Raw genomic sequence first — 23762 nt, forward strand, 5'->3', positions numbered from 1 at the left:
GCTTTGGGAATACCTATGGAGGAATGATTGCTGAAGACGGAACTTGCTGAGATGCCCAAATTGATTTGTTTGATTAGAGAAAAGATAAAATCGACACTTATTGCTCTTGCTGAAAACCTCTTATGGACTTTTTGCATAAAACAGAAAAATATAAATTTAGGATTAATGGTTCTAGTGACCAGACAGATATATTATAGAAAGGGAGTCATGACCTGACTTTAGAGAAAGAGATAATTTTATAATCATATTTACAGCTGTTGTAAAAAAAGATCAGAAGCCGCTTCTTTGTATCTCCTTTTATTTCTTTTCTATTTCTCTTTTTCTTTCTTTCTTGAGGCATCTTCATTCTTGGGCAAATGTTCCAAGGTAGTAATTTTGGTAAACTGTTTTACCCTTTCCCAGACTCTGACAAACTCATAACAGAATTATGGGAGAATTACATGTGGAAGATAGCATTGTTTCTGTGAATAAGAAATGGTTGTGTATTAAACATTTCATTTAATTTCTAAATCAGACTTTTTGGGGGGGTTTTGTTTCTTTTACTTTTTATTAGTTAGTATTAGTTTGGTTGTTTTAAAAATTTTTAAGAACAGTACAAAAAAAAGCAAATCTGATTAATATTTTATGAGAATCTCATTTTCTGCTACCATAAGCTGAACACTTTCCTGCAAAGCATTTTATTTTTACACATATAGATGCACTACACACATACACACAATTGCTTTCAGAGGAGGAGACAGATTAAACTATGCAATTTTTTTTATTGGCAGTGATAGCAGCTCTTTGCCCAGGAAGCTGTAAAATGAGAATACTATGAAAAGTATGCGGATTTTCTGAGCTTCGAGCCCCAACAATTCCAGGAAACGTGGGCATTTCTATACAACTCTTCTCCCAATAGAGTTTAACAACAAGTTGTACATTTCCAGTGGAACAATTATATCCCCTCTGAGGGGCAACTGATGCCATCCTTATGTAGAAGTTCCAAGAAGACAGGTGAAACATTTAAGGGGAAACTTTACAGTACTGCACAATCTTTATACCCTATAGGAGGGTTTCATCTTTAACCTTCCAATTTGGATCCCTCAAATCATCAGGATTAGCAATAGCAATAGCACTTAAGACTTATATACTGCTTTATAGTGCTTTACAGCCCTCTCTAAGCGGTTTACAGAGTCAACCTATTGCCCCCAACAATCTGGGTCCTCATTTTACCCACCTTGGAAGGATGGAAGGCTGAGTCAACCTTGAGCCGGGTGAGATTCAAATTGCCAAATTTCAGGCAGCCAGCAGTCAGCAGAAGTAGCATGCAGTACTGCATTCTAACCACCGCGCCACTGTGGCTCCAAGATGCACCAAAGGCAGTTCTGTACAAATTTCAAAGGTGTTTATATGTGTTGAAAAATGAAAGGCATGATATCAGACTGTTTAAATTAATCAGCAATTGGCTCTCTGCTGTCCCCGGTAGCTTTCCCTGCTGCCACCAGTATTCCTGCAGGTCGTCCCTGTGATCTTGTTCCTGCTTCCTGTTGGCTGACCTTCTAATCTCTCCAATGTCTTTCCACTTAGGCCGCTAATAATTCTGAAGCAAGTGGGAATGGGAGATAATGAGCAAGCTTTGTCTATGACTCATAATCCAACAGGTTTAGTTCTGTCCTGATGGCTGATGGCACTCAGAAATATTCATGGATTGTTATGGATCCCAAATGAATGCGACCACTCTCCCTAAAAGGTACAACAGCCACACAGGATCCTCTCGTTAGCAGAAACCTCATCCAATAGTTATAAAACAAGCAACATACAGATGATAGATCTCAAGTGCTCCATTCCACAAACTTATCAGCCAGGCTATTTTTGAACATGAGTGGAGTGCCTCTTCCAGAATCTCTAGCCAGAATGAAATGGCATCAGTGTAGAGCAGTGTATCTCAATTTTGGCAACTTTAAGATGGGTGGACTTCAACTCCCAGAACTCCCCAGCCAGCCATGTTGACTGGGGAATTCTGGGAGTGGAAGTCCACCCATCTTAAAATGATCAAGGTTGAGAAATACTGGCGTAGAGAACCTCTGCATTGGCTTCCTGTCAGTTGGGCAAATTAGAAGCGGGGGGGGGGGATGGAACCTTCCATTTAAGTCACCCCTGTGTGCCCATCCAAACCTATCCTACTAAACATTAATGACTGCAACTGAGAATTGTTTTTCCATTAGCTGTTGATACTAGTTGGGAAAGGAAGCACAACCAAGAGAAGTTACCTATTGTTGCCTTCAAATTATCCCACCTCAAAGCTGCACAATGGACTAGTTGCTCTTTTCATCATTATTAGCAGTATGCTAGGGTAATTCGGTTTACTCTCTGACAATTTAAGGACTGGATAAACATTCATTCGTACAGCTGTGCAGAAGAGCCTAATGCTTGTCTTCAAACAGGTACTAACGATTCTTCTGGAATATAGTATTGCATCCCATATATGCACTTTTTTCCCCTAATCAAGAGGATTCTCATAGTACAGCTAGATCTTTCTTAAGAATCTGAATGCCTAGAACGACGGCAGTAGCTTTAACTCAACTTTTTCCCATCTATGGAACTTCCATTTAAAGATCCACCAGAAAACCTTACAACAAACAGGTTTGCGGGTAGTTTCTTGAGTATAGCAGCTTATGCTCTCTGCCACTCTTTATGATGCTCGGTGCTGCAAGTGACAACTTTGCCAGTGCCACCAACTAAACTTCACAGAGGAATAAAATAAATCAATGTATTTTCTATATCAAACTCTAATATTCTAGATCCTATTTCATAACAGGGGTATCTGTAGAGGTGATAAGTAAAATTGGGTCAATGGCTGTGATGGTGAAATTGAAGCTCTATCTGGTTCAAATAACGTGGACCTCTTAGTTTGAAATATTTTTGAATTATATGGTTAAAGAAGGATTGAGCATGTGCAGAGGATGTGCATCGCTCTTCATGAAGAGTTAACATTAACATTAATAGTAAAATTGAGTGAAATTCAGCTCAAAGGATAGCTCCAAATTGGATTGTCTTAGAAATTTTCTCTGCCCCATTTTTTCACTTGCAAACTTAAAACTGCAACAAACACTATTTACAGACATTGTGATGATATCTGTCATGTGATGATACCTGTTTTTGTCCAGCAAAATATCTACAATTAGTCCAAAGATCACTAGCTTTATAAATTGGGATGGAGAAACAGCTAGATAAAATGCTGTGTTAGGTGATGGATGTATGGCAAAAAAAATGTCCATAACCAATTAAGTGTACCTCAATCTTGAGAATACCAAAATGTGTGTGTATGTGTCTATGTGTATAATTGATCTTCTCATTCCTCAAAGGCTTTTTAAGGTGAAAAGACAGCAAATCCATAACTTTTCAGGTACTTGATCATTTAGAGCAATTTTTATCTCTTAGATTAATCTACCCTGCCAAAACATTTTAAGGGTAAAACAGGTGGGCAAACCTTATAGCTCTTTCTGGTTTGTTGATGGGCTATAAATGAAATAAATCATATTAAGCAACAAACCTGTTGAATAAGAGCATGGAACTTAATGTGGTTGCACACCAAAGATGATTGGCTCAGATTAAGTGAACATGTTTGGCTTCCTCTATATTTTCCAATGTTCATGCACTGTGGTAAAGCTAGAAAGTTGGTAAGACTTGAAATGGGTGGGTTCCATCACTGAAGCCTAGGAAACAGCAGCAGCAAACCACTCAGCCCCGTAAATTATTGGTGTTGCACAGTCACAGTTGTATACAGCCCACGTGGCATACGATGGGAAGCCATTCAGGAGCCTGCAAAGAGATTCAAACTTTTGCCAAGTGCGGAGCAGGAAGCTAATTGAGAGAGAAGCAGCCTTAGCAGATAAGGGGAGGGGTCAAAGCCACAAAAGCTAAATCCTTGACCTGTTATTTAAAGGGTCAGGTAGAGTTCAATAGACTACTCTGGGCCAATTCACTCAATTAAAATATTAAAAGTCCAAGTCAGAAGCTCAGAGATTGGAGCTAAATCTTGATTCTTTGGCAAACAGTGTGTGTGTGTGTGTGTGTGTGTGTGCAGGGGGAGACCGGGATTATTGCAGCCTTCCCGGAAAGCAGTAAGGAAAGAGGGGTGGGGAGTCTTTGCAAGATGGGAAAGGGGTAGGATTTTCCAATAACCTTAATTTAGCAGCTAAACTCAGAACTGGTGATCATCAATGCCCAGTGATAACATTTGCTGGAAAATCAGAAACAGACAGGAGAATATTATCCTGCTCTGGGGAGATCATTTATGTTGGAAAGGAAAATAATATCTAAAAAAACATTTTGCATTTGTAGCAAGGAATATAAGTCTTCCAGTCTCCTTCTCCATACTTAAAAGCAGGATAATTCGGATCAGAGAAGGAAGGTGGTTGTGGGATAGCTAACCTAAACCACACTTTGTCCAGCAGATCAAGAGATTCACCACTGCTTGAACGAAGAGAAATGTCTCTGATGCCTGTCTCAACCTGTTGAAGTATCTTCTGATATTGCCTTTCTCTCTCTCTCTCTCTCTCTCTCTCTCTTAAAAGACAGAAGATGCTTCCAGAGGGACAGCTCCTGGTGGTAAGGCATGATACTTTTTGCCCCATCTTTAACCATTACTTTTGCAATTAATTTAAAAAAAAAAAAATAGATGAGAAAAATATGAGAGGCAAGGCTGCTCAACCTGTGTAAATTCTTCTTTGGATTAAGGTGAATACAGAATGAAATCTTTCCAAGAGTCATTTTTGGAAACCAAGAGGAGATGTCACGGTAAAGCAGAATTTTAAAAAATGGAAAAATGTTGGTGCTACAATAGTAATTTAGGGTGGGAGGTATATATTACGGAGATTGCCTAAGGTAGGAGATTGTAGATTAAGGGCATATTACACAAACATATATAAGGAAAACTCTGCCACTATCGGGAGGCAGAGAGGAAATTCAGAAGGTAGAATTTGGAGTGGAAAAACTGCAAGTGGACGGCAGGATTTAATTTGATTTATAAATTGCCTCACCCCAGGCAAGCACCTCTTGCTTTTGCATTCCAGATTATCTCCTCCAGCTCCTTTTACAGGGTACAAAATATGTGCCTGCAAGGGGAAACATTTGCTTGAAGCCCTGAATGCATTAAAAAAAAAATATTTAAGTGGAAGGATGTGCTTCAAGCCAAGGAATAATGGGCAGAGAATACCTACATATAGTTTTTCTATTTTAAATGATCCACAATAACCCTCACTGTTCAGCTGCTTCACCTCCCTTCTGTGTGTATGCATAATATCTCCAATCCAAGATCAGATCTTGGATCCAATATTAAATCTCACACAAAGTCAGAACTCTCTCTTTCTCTTTCTGATCTACTGTATTGAATTGCTTTTGAAACACCATCCTGGTTGTTCAGTGTTACTAATATCAGCGTATCTTGAAAGTAGACAGTAACACAAAGTGATCTTCTACTATTTAAGGCAAAAAGAGAGTACTATAAAACATGAAAGAAGTTGAGATGACATCTAGATTTGCAATCATGAATCATGTAGACTTTAACAGTTTAGCAAACTTTGTGTAAGCCCCTTTGTTCTCTGTGGGTTTTTGCATTAAGTAGATATGTATAGGTAGTGACATAAATCCACTGGTCAAAGCACTGGAAAAAAGATTCACATTTTGCTACAAGAAACCAACTATTAAACCACTATTAAAATTTTCAGATTTCAATATTCAAGTAATAACCACATAATCCCCAGATTTAAATACCGAATGTGAAATAATAAAGAATAAAAGAATGGATCAGGCAAAAGTAATAAAAGAATTACATTGCTGGCAATAAAAGTGCTAGTGTTTTTCTGATATAATACATAAGAGGATGAATAATTTAGCCATCATGCTCATAATGGCCGAGAATAACAGCATCAAAAGTTTATACATGAATTAAAGCAAATTAACAATGCTGACATTTTAAATGAAAGCAATTTGCACGCCAGTAGGAGGACCAGGGAAGGAGAGAAAAGGACATAGAGATAGTCCTCAAGTTATGATCACAGATGAGCCCAACATTTATGTTTCTAAATGACATATTAGTTTTCCCCCCATTTTACAACCTTTCTTGCCACAGTTATTACGTGAATCATCACAGTTGTTACGTTAGCAACAAGGTTGTTAAGTGAATCTGGCTTCCCCATTGACTTTGTTTGTCAAAAGGTCGAAAAGGGGATCCTATGACCCAGGACACTGCAGCTGTCATAAATATGAGTCACTTGCCAAGCACCTGAATTTTGATCACGTGACCATGAGGATGCAGAAACGGTTGTGTGAAAAACAGTCGTAAGTCACTTTTTTCAGTGCCGTTGTAACATTAAAGGTCACTAAATGAACTGTTGTAAATCGAGGACTACCTGTACTCACAGACACAGACAGACACACAGACAGACACACACACACACACAGACACACACACACACACACACACACACACACACCACAAATGGTAGTTCAAAAGCCTGGAAGCAGCCACCCAAAGAGTGATTTGATAAAAACAATGTATGTAGAAGATATTTGTTGAAACAAAATATTCTGAGATTGAAAACTGGAAAGTCATTAGGACAACTGTAAACGTTGAAGTGAGCCTCTTGCTTTTTCCCTGTGCCATACCTTGCCCTTCTTTGGCCAGGGATGTCTACATGGTGTGGTCAAAAAGATGGAGAGGGCAGCCAGAATGTTTCAGGAAAAAAAATTCTGGTTGTACCCCTGACCTTGACCAAAGAGCCTATTTGGCACAGCTGTTTGGAACACATTTGGGAACAATGTGCAACACCCTTGTTGTATCTTACGAATAAGGGAAAAAACCCTATTTTTCACTACTTAGCACAAAAGCTCAGCTGGCCTGAACCCAGGCAGCTCTGTAGCAATATTTGGGACTGCCTTTACAAATTCATGTAGCTGATGAAATGACACTTTCATGTCATCTGACGTGCCTCAATCAGTTACAAATCAACATTCTGGAAGTTCTTGTCTCTGCTTTGTTCCAGAACTTACTGATAATATTGGCAGAATAAACATTCAATGTTTGTTTCAATGAGCAAACAGCTTCATTAAGAAATACTTGCAGTAGAAATAAACCGACCAATATTTGTGAGATAAGATACTGGCCTATAAAAATGGATCAACCTACAGTATTGCCGTTTCCTTTAAAGTCTGATTTCTATATTTTCCTCAACCATTTGCATACTTTTAACTAATACTAAAGTAATTAGGACTGATGGCTTAGCAAAAGTAAAATAAAATTTTATTCAGTTGCTGGTCAAGAGCAAAGAAGGTTTTTCCAAAACCTCTCTAAATTCAGTGAATATAATAAATAAATGTGAATTATCTAGGCAATGCATAAGGAAATTACATAGGCAAAACAAATGTGTAAGCTACACCAATTAGTGCAAGATTTTTAAAGCTTTTTTAGGGAGGGAATGGAACACAACAGTTTTTATGTTTCCAATATTCTTATGTTTGAACCCAGAAAATATAAAAATAATTTATATTTCAACTATTCTTATATTTGAAGCCAGAAAAGATAAAAATAGTTTATGTTTCCAATATTCTTATGTTTGAACCCAGAAAATATAAAAATAATTTATATTTCAACTATTCTTATATTTGAAGCCAGAAAAGATAAAAATAGTTTATGTTTCCAATATTCCTATGTTTGAAGCCAGAAAAGGTAAAAATAATTGCAAAAGTTCTGTAGGAGTTAATTTCAATATGAGCCGTGAAAGGGAGACATTAAAGCTAATGAAAGGCTAAATGTTTTTGTTATTTTCAAATACTTGCAGACAGGCTGAAATATATGCAATGCACTTTTTTCTTCGTACTCCACACTCATCCCTTCAGGATAACCTACATTCAGAAAGCTTTAAGCAGAGGTGGTGTATCTTTTATTGTATTGTATAATCCTAACCTTTTCTCCCCATAATAAAAGCAGTCTCCTTTTACCATCCAAGCGTGCCTTCTGGTTCTCGCTGCACCCACCCCCTGCCCATTAAGCTGAGTTAGATTAATTGCCAACACATCTATATTCACCCATGTTCCCTCTTCTTTTGATTAACCCCTGACAGAGATTAATTGAACATGCTGTAGAGGGTGAAGAGGCTAGTGGGATATCTGGAGGGATGTATGTGTCCATGGGTGTGCATATGTGCTTGGCCAGGAATACATTAGGACTTATTAATGGAATTTTAGTGTTAAGTATTTAGAAATTGCTCTCTCTATTGACTTAAAGCATTATATCCTTCTTGCAATGTGGGGAATATGATATGCTGGGATACATTTTATTACACGTAAGCACATTTGGGGATAGAGTTCTCACTTGAGACACAAATGACCAGGCTCAAATTATCCTGCTGGAGACACATTATACGAAGACCTAGCTCTCCAGAGAAAGCTCTAATGGTGGGAAAAGTGGAAAGAAGATGAAGAAGAAGAAGACGACCAGCAAAAGATGAATGGATCCAGTTACAGTAGCCCTGGGTGCATTGTTAGAAGACCCAAAGGGCAAAAGTTAGGGGTAGATTCTCTGAAGAAAATCTATCGCGTGGTCACTAAGACTTGACATTGACTTGATGACTCATAATCAATAAATCAAGTCACATATTGCGATATATTGGGGACTTTCCAGCTTGTTCCCCACCAATATGCACAGAATATGACAGAACCAAGAAATTATGTTGCAATTCTTATGGAGCTCAAACAAACCCAAGTTTAACTCAACTCAGCAGTGTTGTATTTGACTACACTGTTGCTGCAGTTTTCAGTCAAGAGCCTTGTATACTTGCAGAAGAACTTGCCTCCTCTCAGTGAGCCAGAAGAAATATTTTCTTTGGGTGGAAATGAAACCAGGAAACTTTCTCAAGGGGAAAAAAAATAAGTTATGGGTCATATACAGTTCCTGGAGAACAAACCCAGCCTTTCCCTCTGGCATCCAAGGTGGTCTTCTATCATTTCACATTTTATTTGACCTTGTACATTTCCTTGTATTTGTCACGGGACACAATCAAGTTTGACACCTATGGTATAGTGTATAGAGTTCCTCAATCTTTCCAGCTTTGCAGACCGATGGGAGGGATGAGCTACAGGCAAGAGCGTGCACATGCAGCTCCATTTATTCTTTATTTTATTTATTTCTTTGCTTGTTTGTTTATTTGTCGAGCATGTATTAGTTAACAGATATAAGCATAAACATGATTATTAATACATGAAATGGATACAAATAAAAGGGAACATTAGGACAGGGATGGTAGGCACGTTGGTGCGCTTATGCACGCCCTTTAAATACCTCTTAGGAATGGGGTGAGGTCAACAGTAGACAGTCTAAGGTTAAAGTTTTTGGGGTTTGGGGAAGAAACCACAGAGTTAAGTAGAATATTCCAGGCATTGATCACTGTTGCTGAAGTTGTATTTCCTGCAATCGAGTTTGGTGCAGTTTACCTTGTGTTTGTATCTATTTTGTGCTCGTGTATTGTTGTGGTTGAAGTTGAAGTAGTCATTGACGGGTAGGACATTGCAATAGATAATTTTATGTACTACGCTTAGGACGGAGGGCGGTGTAGTTCTAAGTTGTCTAAGCCTAAAATTTCAAGTCTGGTGGCGTAAGGTATTCTGTTGCGAGTAGAGGAGTAGAGGACTCTTCTCGTGAAATATCTCTGGACTCTCTTGATTATATTAATCACCCTTTAGAACCACCTGAAATCATCCGAAATCACGCACTGGAACTCCTAATCCTCCCGTGAGTAACCCAGATCCTCGATTCCCCAAGGAGGCCCAGATCCAGCAGTGGGGCGCCTTTCCATCCTTCCCCGCATGTCCATGCGCATGGGCGCCTGCTGCTCATGCAAATGCAGCACGCATGCTTGCCCACTACTCATGCAAGTGGGGATGTGCGGACCCTCGGCCACCATTTCCGCGGCCCAGTTCCAAAGGGCTCAAGGCCTGGTAGTGGGCCACAGCCCGAGGTTGGGAACCCCTGCCGTATAGGCTTCTAAATTAAACCCACAGGAAAGTAGCAAATGAACATCAAGATTTAAGGAATCTTGCAGACCAGTTATATTAAAAATAGTTAAGGATCTGTTGTGGAAGCTTTGGTTTCTGCTGTGAGTCTTCAGTTCTGAGGTGACCTTCTCTGAAAACAAGTCAGCCAGACTTGCTTTGAATAGTGAGATGGGCAGCATATAAATGTAGTAAATAAATAAATAAATAAATAAATACATACGTACATACATACATACATATATATAATTTAATAAATTACTATATCTTTAAAAAAATGGAAAAGCATTTCAATAGAAATTTGTTTGAAGATTTCTTTCGTCAAACCTAATTGTCACCTCCCAGGAGAACAGCTGTGTTCATGAGATTACAGTCTATCTGGAAAAATGACAGTCTCTGTATGCTACAATCTTTATGAACCAATGGAAAGCTTCTTCCAACTCAAATTGTTGCAAAGAGCATATGTACACATCAGTGGTGGGATTCAAATTTTTTTACTACCGGTTCTGTGGGCGTGACTTGGTGGGCGTGGCAGGGGAAGGATACTGTAAAATCTCCAGTCAGAGGTGGTATTTGCCAGTTCTCCGAACTACTCAAAATTTCCGCTACCGGTTCTCCAGAACTGGTCAGAACCTGCTGAATCCCACCTCTGGTACACATGAGTAGGTATGAAGATACCATAAGTGAAGATAGTATGGAGGATGTCACTTTGAGCTGATGCTTGAATGATTTCAGGATATCTATTATCCATTTGAGCCAGCTTCTTTCTGGCTCATGCTGGCTAGATGAAAGTACTGAGAAGACATCTTGTTTTATTATTAATGCCTCTATCGTGCAAAGTTGGATACTTCTATCTTGAAGGAAGCAAGTGCTCCTGTTAAAAAAATAAAATCTATAAACCTGTTTTTTCTTACTCAATTTCTACTTTACCATTGTTGGCCAAAGTGGTTGAACAAGTGATGGTTGAACAACCAGGTCCCTTTGGATGATTGGGATTAACCAGTTCTTTTTGACCTGTTTCAGCTGAGGAATATTTAGCTGCCAGGTGAAAGGTCTATTGAGGAGGTATGAAAAAGGAAGCATGTTCCCTGCTTAAGGTCTTACTCTTGGCAGCTTCTAAAAGCATTGATCACAGTATTCTCCTGGATCTCCTGAGGGAATTCAATATTGGCTTTATTGTGATTTTGTTGCTATACCAAGAGCAGGCCTCAAATGGGAGTTTTAGGGAATTACAATTTCTTCTTCTTCCTAGTGTATTCCTGCAAGTGCTGGAACCCCTTTTCGGATCATTAAGCGCCACTTTGTACGGTCAGCTGTGTCTCCAGGGTGCAGGCCCGCAGCTTGCATAACGATGGTGTTGATGGTGTCTTGCCATCTCTGTTTTGGGCACCTGAGATATCACTGGCCATTGATTTCTAGTTGGTAGGCAGCCTTGGCCACAGTGGAAGGTGCTGCTCTCAGGACATGTCCATACCAGCAGAGCCGGCCAGCTCTCATCTTCACTAAAATTGGTACCACACCAAAATGTTGCCGAATGGTGTCATTTGTGATGTGGTCAAGAAGGGAGTCGCCTGATATCCAACAGAAACTACAACTTCATCTCACCATTTTGGGGCTCTGTTATTACTCTGTAATATCTGTTTGGAGCTGCATCTTCAGGGAATGTGGAACTAATTGTCAATTTTATGTAGATGACATTTACCTCTGTTTATTTTTTACCAACTTCTTTATGTGAGTTGACCTCTGTGGTAGGCCTCTTCTTGGTCTGGATAGCAGGACTGGGTAAAGTGTAACAAACTTAAGCTGAAGCTAGACAAGTCAAAGTTTCTAATAGCCAGTGAGAAAACTTTCCAATTGGATTGAACTTCGCTACTCCGCATGGCAACACAGGAAAGACCAGGTTCTTTCCAGGCCTCCTTGGAAAATATCTGTAATGTTGTTCATCTGCCATCTGGCTAGTTTTGTCTCTTGCTCCACCTGAACAGATTATAATAAATGATGCCTTTGAACAAAAGAAAATCCCAGAAGCTTCAACCAATCTAGAAGGCTTTACTTGGATGTTTCCCTTTAGAAACGTGGCATCTGAAATGCACCGGCTTCCCAGCAGGTAGCAACATGGAATGAACTTGCTTGAGCCTTAAAAGCTATGTAAGCAGGGTTGGCTCAGTTAGAACATGGATGAGAGGCTAGACTGAAATATCATCCAATGACCCCAGAAGAATACCAAGCAAATCGCCATTGCTACCAAGGAATGTTCATAATAGGTTGTGTATTCACTTGAGCTCAATTAAAAGGGAACTGTTTTAAAATATACACACACACATACTCACAGGAATTGTAAAGCTTTCTAAAAGTGTATAGTTTAACAGGCTAACCCAATGGTATATTTACTACTGTACAAATTAAGATGATGTAAAATGATGCATATTGGAGCAAAACATCCTTATGGCAAAATGCCTCTACAAAAATCTGTGATGCTCAGTCACAGAATACAGTATATTGTTTGGATTGCCATACCGTGTCCTTAAAAAAAATCCAGTAGACTGGTTCTACCAAGCTTCCCATTTGCTATTTTTCTATAAACTGCTGAAAAAGATAGTAATACTCTTCAGTATTACTTAAGTCATCAGGACCTTATAGAGTCAGCAGGACCTTATAGAGGCAAATACATTTAAGGAGAACAGGCAGAATAGAGAATGTAGAGAATAGAAATAAGCTTTTTAAAGATATACCCCATTCACAAAATGATACACATCCACTTAATCTTAAGAAGCAGAAGAAGGTCACCCTGTCTAATAAAAAAGAAGGAACTCTTCTGCTAATTCAACTTTAAGAGAATAAATAAAACCTTTCAAGAAAATTAGCAACAGGGGAAAATAGACAAACACTAAACAAGTATTGACATCTGTCAAAGAGAACATCAATATTGATTGACCAGAGAAGTAAATATTAACCAAGTCAAAGCTTAGGTCAATATTTGACCCAAGGGGCAGCAAAGATACACGTGCTGAGACACAAAGTAAGTGTCCGCATAGCTCCAATATTCAGGGTATCTTCCCTTTGAAGGCTAGATACTCTGCCCAACTAAGAACATGCTCCAGTCCTCTTGTATACGTCTACTATAGGCAATTGCTGATACTGAGGGTGAGTAGATAGTGGGCTGGCACATATTTGCAGTACACTTCCTAGAACTTGCTATTTGTTGAGGCTCTTCAGAAAACTGGGCAGTTTTTGAAGGAACTGAATAATCAGGATTTAGTTAATTCAGAAAAGATATAGCTCAGGTGGTAGAAATATTTATATAAGCACTCTCATTTTGCAAATCTATCATTCAGTAATGGACTACAGGTACAGGTAGTCCTCAACATACGATCACAATTGAGCCCAAAATTTAAGTTGTTAAGTGAGTTTTGCCCCATTTTACGACTTTTCTTTTCACATTTGCTGAGTGAATCACTGCAATCATTAAGTTAGGGACATGGTTGTTAAGTGAATCTGGCTTCCCCATTGACTTTGCTTGTCAGAAGGTTGCAAAAGATGATGGGATACACTTGAATTGAGTGTTGTGGAACCCTTTGTTGAGATAGAAGACAGCAGTTACAATTATTTATTGATACATAATCCTAAGCCTGTTTGTCTCATAGTTGACCAAGTGAGCAGCCATGTTTCTTATGAAGATACCCTGCTTCTCTTATATTTCCTCACTGGAGCCAGCCAAACAAGGCGATCTGAGCTAATAACCAGTGTTGAAGCAAGCCTCTGTGGTTATGGAAGACACCCAGAGGTTCCTTTTCCCCCAATTGTAACTCCCTTAGCCTGCCTATATTAAAGTGCCATCCACCAGTTTTTGAGCCAGAGGGAAAAAAAATCTGCTGGCATTAAATTTGCTGCCCCAATTATTGTGTCCCTTTTTAAACCAGTGAAGTTGGTGAGTGGCGCTGCCTTTACTGTTTGAGCATGGAGAAAGTTAAAGAAAGTAAGCGGTGGATTTCATCCAACTTCATTTCCCTCCCCCTCTCCCTCCCCCCCCCCCCCAAGTATCAACTGCTGGTAGGAAAACAAACAACTATCCCTTTCATGCAGAGCGGAGTGGGACTCAGCAAACCTAGGTGGATACACAGAGTGCCCTGGTCCTTGAAAAACAGAGACTGCCAGCACCGAGAGGTTCCGTGCCTGTGATCTGTCAAGCTACTTTTGAACATAGGTCAAGTGCATATTTTTTTTCAAGAGTGCTACACTTGTGCATGAAAGTATCCAGACTGCCAGGGCCCAGGAAATGTGCAGGTAAACAGAAGTGAGAGATGGATAATGGGCAGGCAAGACCGATACCTAGAACTGCACCAGAATGGCAGCACTGCCAGAAAATCCAGTTGTGCCCTCAGGACTAGAAGCATTCTCCGTGCATGTTCAAATTCCAACAGTGTGTTGTTTTGTTTGTATTTGCATTTTTATTTATTTATTTAGATTTATGTGCCACCCATCTCATCTAGACAATGACTAATCGCCATTCAGATAGCACACCAGAATGTTCTAAGCCCTTTAAGAATATTGTCTCCATATTTTTACACAGCTACAGATGAAGATGAAGATGTGGTAGCCTACCTATGGCCAATAGTGAGTTCAGGAATTATATTTATTTATTACATTTTTGTGCTAGTTTCTTAGAAGCTAAAATATCCTCCATGGTTCTCCCTCATCCCATTTTATCCATTCAAACCAACAGGGTAGATTGGACTGGGAGACAGTAACTAGCCCACCTCACGAACTTGGTGTGAATGGATTCTTCCTGGTTCTGTTCTTATTATCCATTTGCAACCCTGGCTAGTTTGGGACTTGTAAGCTCCTAACGCAGGTTCTTTATTAGTGCATGCCAATTTTTGTCAGTATGTGATGCTAAGCTTGTGTTAGATCTGAGGTAGATCGGTTCGAATGAGACGCGAGACCATTCTAGTGAGTTCAGCTCTTTATTTAGAATAAGAACAGTCTAAGAAATCCAAGCCACGGCAGCCCTTCATATAGGCTGGCTCGCGGCTCGGCGGCCAATGGCAGCGCTTTGAATCTCCCGCGATCGGCGCAGCCAATCGCGGTAGATTCTTAGCGCTCCAATCACGGCCGGTGTTTCGACCAATCAGGTCGCTGTCCGTCCGGACCAATCAGTTGTGAGGGTTTGGAGTATGCTAATATAGTACACCCCTCCCCCCTTGGTTTCGTCTGTCGGTGCGTCGTGACGTACTCGCGTAGGTAGGCGGGGCTTCGTACCTGCCTAGTTGACCTGCGCGGTTCAGTTCTATTGTGGTCTTCGACCGGTTCGGAGAGTTTCTCTGTCACTCCGGTTCCTGGGGATGGAACCGCCTGGAATGGTGAGCCGGGCCTTTCCTGGTAGCTCCCACCCGGTCTACTCGGGCTGGTTGAGCTGCCGTTCCTGTCGTTCCCGCCGGATCTTTCCGGGCTGGTTGAACTGGCTTGGCTGCTCCATCCAGGTGAAGGTTCTGGTGTCTCGTGCTCTGTTGGTCCTGTGCTTACTGCTGAGTAGTGTTGGTTTATTTGTGGTTTATTTGTTCTGGGTGGGGGGTGTTCTGCTTGCGTTAGGGGATTCCCTTCGTTTCTATTTCCCGCTTTCCCCCCTTCTAGTTTCTTGCTTGGGTGTGTGGTTGTGTCTCGATGGTCGGCCTCGGGTCGCTTCTCTGGGTTCGGAGCCGTCTCGCCGGTCGCTGGTCGTGGCATGATGCTCGATTGTTGCATCCAAGCCGCTGATTTCCTGGCTGCTTCAGCCGCGGTTGCTTCGGTGAGGGCATCGGCGAGGGAGATGTCGCCCTTCGCCATGATGCGGCTCTGGAGAACGGGGTCTCGGAGTCCCAGGACGACGCGGTCTCGCAGGGCCTCGTCTAGGTCGGCGAACTCGCACAGGCCGCCCAAGTCTCGCAGCGCCGCCATGAAGTCGCCAAGCCCCTCGCCCTCGCGTTGATCCCGCCTGTAGAAATCGTGCCGCCAGATGAGGATGGGCACAACGGGGGCATAGTGGTTTCGCAGCAAAGGCTCGAGAACGCCCCATTCCATGGTTTTGACGTCCTCTGGCTTGGCCAATGCCTTGGCCATCTTAAACACTGCGGGCCCGCAGTGCGTGAGAAACACGGCTCGTTTCTTGTGGCCGTTGGCATCCTTGAGGTTGCTACTCTCGAGGAACATCTGGAACCTATCGATATAGGATTCCCAGTCCTCGGTAGCAGGGTTGAAGGGTGCGGGTGGTGAGTTGATGCCGGCCATGCTGCCTGTTGCTGCGCGCCGTCTCGCCACGTGCTGGATGGTCTCCTTGTCTCACGATCCCATCCTCGTCGCCAGTGTTAGATCTGAGGTAGATCGGTTCGAATGAGACGCGAGACCATTCTAGTGAGTTCAGCTCTTTATTTAGAATAAGAACAGTCTAAGAAATCCAAGCCGCGGCAGCCCTTCATATAGGCTGGCTCGCGGCTCGGCGGCCAATGGCAGCGCTTTGAATCTCCCGCGATTGGCGCGGCCAATCACGGTAGATTCTTAGCGCTCCAATCACGGCCGGTGTTTCGACCAATCAGGTCGCTGTCCGTCCGGACCAATCAGTTGTGAGGGTTTGGAGTATGCTAATATAGTACAGCTTGGATGTCAGTTTTGCAATTGCCCAGCTATTATTAGACAGATGAAGAACAAGGTGGAGGTTATGCATTGGAAGAAATCCTACCAAGTTTCATCTTCTTAAAGAATAGCTCTCAGTAAGAGCTGTTTCATTCATTATTAAGAATGGAAATGTGTGTCCTTACAGCAAAATTAGCACCAAGTGCAAGGCTTTCGTTTTCTGACTGAAAATGATTCAAAGGCATAATCTGTGTGGTGCCCTAATAAACAAATGAAACAAACCCTAAAACCATGCTTGTTCCTGTACTCCCTTACTTGGTTCTAATAATTCATGTTGATCTATTATTCTTCCTCCAAGGAATTGATGGTCTACATTTGTTTCACAGAAAGTATGTGAAAGGAGATTCTCATTCTTTCTGTCTCTGTGAATGTTTCTTTGTGTGTGCATGTGTGTGTGTGAGAAAGACAGAGAGAGAGAAAATGATTTCAGATAAGCTTTGTAAATGAAGTGTAGAAATAGGAGTGTGTCAATGTTTTGGCTCTGAGAAAGAAGTTTATAGCATGTGCTATAAAATTCTCTTGGCAACTTATCATGACTGGAGTGTGAAGCAGTGGACATTGTTTAAAGTAGATCAAAGGTTTTTATCTTGAAATAGTCTTGTTATTCAGATTTGACATCCTCATAACTAGTTATTTTGAAATATTCATCTTATTGAATTTCTAATAGCCTCATATTTTCTTTCTCTTTCTTTCTTTCTTTCTTTCTTTCTTTCTTTCTTTCTTTCTTTCTTTCTTTCTTTCTTTCTCTCTCTCTCTCTCTCTCTTTCTTTCTTCCTTCTTCCTTCCTTCCTTTTTCTGTTTCTCTTTCTTTCTTTCTTTCTTTCTTTTTCTTTCTTTCTTTCTTTCTTTCTTTCTTTCTTTCTTTCTTTCTTTCTTTCTTCTTTCTCTTCCTTCCTTCCTTCCTTCCTTCCTTTTTTCTTTAGAAACATTCACTAGCAATCAATTGATTAATTGACCCTTAATTAGTTCTATTACAAACTACCTTTTAACCAGCACAACATAATGTCAGTTTTGAGTCCTAAAATCTTTATCCATAAGGCACATTAAAAAAATCCAGTGAAACAAACAGTCATACTATTAAAATTGATTTGCAACCTTTCAAAAATGTATCCCTATATTTCTTGTCAAACAGATGAAATAAATCATAATGAACTAATTAGCAATCTTTGAAACAGTTACTGCATGGAGAGCTACCTGGACTATTTCAGGTTAGCTGAAATACTTTTCAACAGATTAAAGTTTTAGGAGTAGAGCCTTTGTTATAAGCGTAAGCTAATGTGAATTCTTCTTGAAGGGACAAGACTTTTAAAGGTTATCTGATGCATTTGAGGCACCCCCCTCTCGCCCACCTGCTGAGGCCAATGAGAAACAGTTCTGTCACCAGCATTCCCCAGTAAAAAAGACAGATGCCCAGTTGGCTGTAGAATAAATTTCTTTACCTGTTATGTCAGCTGTTGGAGGCTATGATCATGCCGTACCAGATGCTCAGTTATGGCCCCAGAAGGACATTTATTCCTCTCCTAATCTTAAACAGGAACAAGAGAGAATGGCACTGGCCACACACAGATTTTGATGCACAGTAACTCAACAAGATGCCATGAGGATTATGGATCATGGCCTGTAAGGATTAGAGTTCAAGTGAGAAAGGTTGCAGCAAAGTAACAGTCAGTTTCACTTCTTTTTCCAAAGGATGATACAATTATAAGATCAATTAATAGATCTTAGCTAATTAGTCAATCATTTAGGTATTCATGAATTAATCAATTAGGTATGTTCACCACTTTGACTTGTTTATGAAGAAAGATGGGATAATAATAATAATAAATTGGTTTACTTCAGATCTTGGGAAGAATCTATATGTATAAAGGACAGCATCAGCTAAAGAACCGGATTCTGTGATTCTACATTGTTGTGTACACGGTAATAATCCATTTTCTCTTTCTCTAATCAGAGTAAAGTTATTCAGTGAAATAGTTTGCCCACAGATTCAATTAGACCAAAGAAACTACTTCTCCCCAACATGCCCTAGAATTATATAAATTCATCGACTATACAAAATCTATCAAAAGCCATGAAGTGTTCCACGGGGGAGGGTTGTATGTGAAATGGGCCTTCTCATCTTAAGGCTTTGAACAATGGGATTGTGATAAATAAGATCAAGTAGTCTGTTCTATCTTGCAGAGGTAGAGATGCAAACTCTCACATATCTTATCTCCAAACAGAAAACATTTGTTCTTTTATTCTGAAAGTTGGCATATCTGATCATTAGGAATACTAATTAAATATCTGAAATTTTTTTCATACCCTTTTTCTGGGAAAATGTCAGAAATGCAGAGAACAGAACATTAGCCAAGACTCTCCATTGTAAACTTTAAAAGGGGGAAATAAAGAAAATGCACAAGTTATTTTTTCCTGATCAATCCTCCTGTAAAAAGCAGGAATCTCATTTGAAGAATAATAGAGAGGCTCATTATCCAATTTCAAAGGCATATAAAAAATATTTCAGTAAAACATGCACTTAAGAAAATAGTTGGGTCACATATTAATCTAAGGTTAATGGTTTGATTATTATTTGTTGAATAGATCACAATTGGTTGAATTCACAAAATTCAATAAGCAATATTAGAATAGCTGAATTCTCAGAGAATTCTAAGCCAATGCCAAAAGAAAATATGCAATCATTGGTGTAATGTGTGATTTCAATTAATATTTGGGCAAATGCATGTGGGCAATTTGGCCATTCATTTTGGAGTGGAGAAATGACAATTCTCTTTATACCACTTAAGGCAAATTACTGTCTAGAGCAGGGTGTCCAACCTTGGCAACTTTCAGACTTGTGGACTTCAACTCCCAGATTCCTCAGCCAGCAAAGCTGGCTGAGGAATTCTGGGAGTTGAAGTCCACAAGTTTGAAAGTTGCCAAGGTTGGACACACCTGGTCTAGAGCATCTCAAAATCTCAATTTCAACACAACACAGTAAAGAAAGGAGAAAAAAGTACCAATCAACAACAATAAAAAAGTAACTAAAGAGAACAAGAGAATGAATGGGTGTAAAGTGGGAACATTGAACAAAAGAGGTAGATTTGCCCAAGGCCATCCAGTTAATATGTATTAGACAAACCCAGCACTCTACACTCAGATCCAATCTACCATCATGTCACAAGAACTCAAGAATCTAATGAACTTGGACAAACATACAATATTTAATCTGTGAGCACAACGAGAATAGCATTGCATTTTCCTTTGGGGTCATTTTGAGCTGCCAATTGTTAATTGCCAGAATTAATTAAGGACAAACTCAAAACTTTAGTTAGGACTTTAGTTTCACATCTATTTTAGAACAGAATTTGCTTTTGATAACCAGGGTTGTCATCTTTATCTAATCTAATCATTTTTACAAGCACAGATACGACATACAAGGGAAAGATTTTGGATCCCAGATGTTGACTTTGCATCTTTCTTCCTCTCATAAAAGTCAACAAGAGTTTCCTAGCAGGCAGAGGGTAAATCCAGCTGTCCTAAATTATTTTACTTGAAAGGCTTCTTTCATTCATACCTTCTGCTATGGATGTTTTATTAATTAAAAAAAAAGGCAGCCCACAACATGATTTTCAACTCAAATCTAAGATAAATTAAAATTATATGAATGAGCAGCAGTTCATTCTGCTGAGTGTGAGTGTGCACTCACATACACATTAACGTAAAAATGCAAATGGTAGATTAATTCATTTAAAAGCCTGTAGATTGCAAATTCACATAACCCTGTGGATTTTAGTAGGGCAGCAGCATTAACTTACCACAGAGAGTTCATTGCCATAAGGAATAAGTAATGGTATGGGGAGAAGAACTATTGATAGTTGATTATTGCAAATCCCATAGACCCTTTCACGTGGAGACCTATTGATGAGCAAGGGTGTTATCAATCCCTTGAACCAAGAATCTTCTGAGACCAGAAAGAGAAGCAGATTGTTTGGTCCTGACACAAATGAGTTGGGAAGTTCACTTAATGGACCATTGATAAGGGAGCAGAGGGGAGCAAGGGAGAAAAATCTCTGACAAGAACAATCAATCCATTTTAATAGGCATTATTAATTTGCTGCAGAAATTGAGCTTTAATGACGAGGCTGGTGCAACTTCAGGTTCTAGCCATCAATCATCCTGTTTCACAAGATTTTAGCCAGCACCTATTCATTAATCTTATGCTCACTACCAAAGCCTCCATTTGTAGGGGATGGGTGAATGAATTTAATGTAACCAAGTCATCCATCTACTTTTGTGAAATCCAAAAGGCCGTCCACATCTAGAAGAAAAATGGGAGCATAAGAAGGGATAAGAGGAAAGAAAAATGTAATTCTGGACTTAGATGTTGCTGTAAAATGTATCCAGATTGTCTGTTTCTGTGTCTGACAAGCTACGTGATCTTTTATACCGTGTTTGCCAATGAAAAGCAATAGGGCTTTCTATTAAGAGCCTAGACTCTATCTTTTATGGATGAATATCGATTACATATAGACATCGGCAGCTGGTGAGTTCCAGATGTTTTGAACTTAAGTTCCCATCAATCTAGCTATGGGCAAAGATAGTAAGTGGAAGCTGTGGTCCAACATTTCTGAAAATTTTCAATACCAAATTTTGTGATCTTTATTTGCAACACTTTTCTATACAAATTAAATATATTAAATGATATAAACAGGATGTGAAGATTTGTGTAGATGAAGTCAGTCAGTCAGAGGTTCAGATGGAATACAATAGTAAAGAATGCATTGAATCTGTCAAGATTGGCAGATTTATTGGCATAGATTTTTTTTGTAAAAATTTTCATTTTATTTTAAAACATAGATTTTTTTTTTCCTATGATCTACCAGGCTACCTGTGCCACCTTATTTTATTTTATTTTACTTTTTGGTAAACCTTCTGTTAAAAAAATGAGCTGGTATCTCAGCTTCCTGCAGTTATCTTTGTTACTAATAACACTTCTGGGACCTACATGGCACCCAAATGCACTCATGAAAAGAAATATGGTGGGTGAGTGTAGCCTACTGCTTTATTTGCAGATGTTCTCACATAAGATAGGATGAAAGAAAGCATACAGGGAACTAGAGCAGATTGTAGAAAGCAACCTAGGGAGTTGAGGGGAATAATGGTGGTTCAGGAAATAATCTTATATTCTACTCCATAACTGGTATTTTTCCCCCTATCTAATCCCACCTATCGTTGAAGCTATTTCATGAACAGATAATTTTGTCTCCCTGTAATTTTAAAGTGGCTCCATTTCCCTAGATTTGAAAGTCCTCAGTCAGGAAACAATGTGGTTAGGAGAGCTTTTTTTCTTTCCAAGTCTTTTTAAGAGGAGGGAGGGAGGGAGGGAGGGAGGGAGGGAGGGATGGAGGAAGGAAGGAAGGAAGGAAGGAAGGAAGGAAGGAAGGAAGGAAGGAGGGAGGGAAATTTGCTTGTTTTCTGAGTGAATTCCTGAGTACAGAGTTCCAGAATGTTTTTTTTCCTGACATTCTCATTGCCAAGCAGTGGAAATGGCTTTATTAAGCTTACTATACTTTTCAAGCAGTTAAACTAGAACTAAGGTAAAAACTCCAGACATCCCAAAGGTTGGATCTTGACCAAGGGAGCTGCTTCCTGAATAATTGGTCACCACCAATGCCCTCCCAGTCCCCCTTCCCTTTGGTCAGGCCAGGGACTAGGGCAACAAAATAGAACATCTGTATGTGAACATGCATGCCTAAATACACTGAAGTTTTGAGAGATACTTAGGAATGGTACTTTAATAGAAACACCTTTCCTAACTATTAAGCTTTTTTTATAAACCATCCGGATGCCAAACTGGAACACAGAAACGGGAAAATCCTGGATAGATTGGGCTGTGCCTTGATTATACTGGCAGACTGTCTTGAAATCAGTCTACTACTATGAAGTTTTCAGTGGAAAATAATGTACTGTAATTCTGAGACTACATTGTAGACCAGGGTCAAGTCAGCTTTGTGTGACCACATTTTTTCATTATTTTAATAAAATGGGTAGGCTTAGTTTTTGCTTTAAAAATAACAGCAGTTTGAGGGCACGGTGTTGTAAATTGCTGGTGGCCACCCCTGCCTTAGATCTACTGTATAGAATCAGCTGATCTTAGGATGGGGTAAATTATCCCTTACATCAGGGGTGTCGAACTCGCATCATCACGGCAGTGTCACATGACATATCATGACTTTTCCCTCCCTTTGCTAAACCAGGCGTGAGCATGGTCGGCGCTTGATGCATCCAGCCCACGGGCCGCGAGTTTGACAGCCCTGCTGTCAACTCATAAAACATTCCTATGCCTGTTTTAGTAGTTGCCATAAAAAAGGGGTGGGGGAAGAAAGGAAATCTGGAAGAGCAATGCAGCAGTTTAAAAGCAAAAGTACATTCCAACTCTTATCTTTAAAAGATTGCAACTAAAATACCAGAGCTTTTGCCCGTGAATATATATTTTTTATTAGAGAATGTGAATGATGACACTCAGCCTATGAATGTTCTCAATTGGAGAATCTGGTTCTGGGAGGGGAGCAGTGCCGGTAGGTGGCCTCTAATTAATCCTTTGAAGTTTTTTGAAGTTTGCCTCGAGAATCATGATTTAATTAGAGCGATTGCTGGAATCATGACACCTGCCTTACCTGATCCCTCAGATTGATCATGCTCAGTTTTACATGGAAGACTGTAAATTGTATAGCCTCGCTTTAGCCAAATGGCTAAACACATGAGTAGATAAACAAAAAACCCTCCCTCAACTGCAGCCCCCAAAGCCCATAGTGCCAAATCATTCCAAGTTCCAAGTTTCCTTTGGGACTTAAAACAAGTAGTGATCATGCAGTAGAAGGCCGTAAAGCCTTACTGTCTATTAATAGCAACCTATGAGTAATTCTACTGAAGTGCTATTCATCATATCCAAATGAGTGTGAACTGGGGAAATTATCACTTAGCCTTTAATCAGCAGCAGGCAGGACATGTTCACACCAGATAACGTAGCAGCCATAGCTCAATATGTATAGAAAAAAAAATATTTGATGGAATTATAGAACAAA

General features: G+C 39.9%; 1 long non-coding RNA gene across 1 annotated transcript; it reads right to left on the reverse strand.

Annotated features, from left to right (window-relative positions):
- Window positions 1–335: 335 nt before the first annotated feature.
- On the reverse strand, window positions 336–18310 carry LOC148132255 (uncharacterized). The gene is made up of 3 exons (XR_015747324.1): window positions 18135–18310; window positions 1217–1364; window positions 336–461 (listed from the first exon to the last, which is right to left on the reverse strand). It is a non-coding gene; the product is annotated as an uncharacterized LOC148132255 (long non-coding RNA).
- Window positions 18311–23762: the final 5452 nt, after the last annotated feature.

The sequence above is a fragment of the Notechis scutatus genome, chromosome 2, assembly GCF_049901735.1.
Source record: "Notechis scutatus isolate UNSWTSFEM ecotype Mainland chromosome 2, rNotScu1.2, whole genome shotgun sequence".
Lineage (NCBI taxonomy): Eukaryota > Metazoa > Chordata > Lepidosauria > Squamata > Elapidae > Notechis > Notechis scutatus.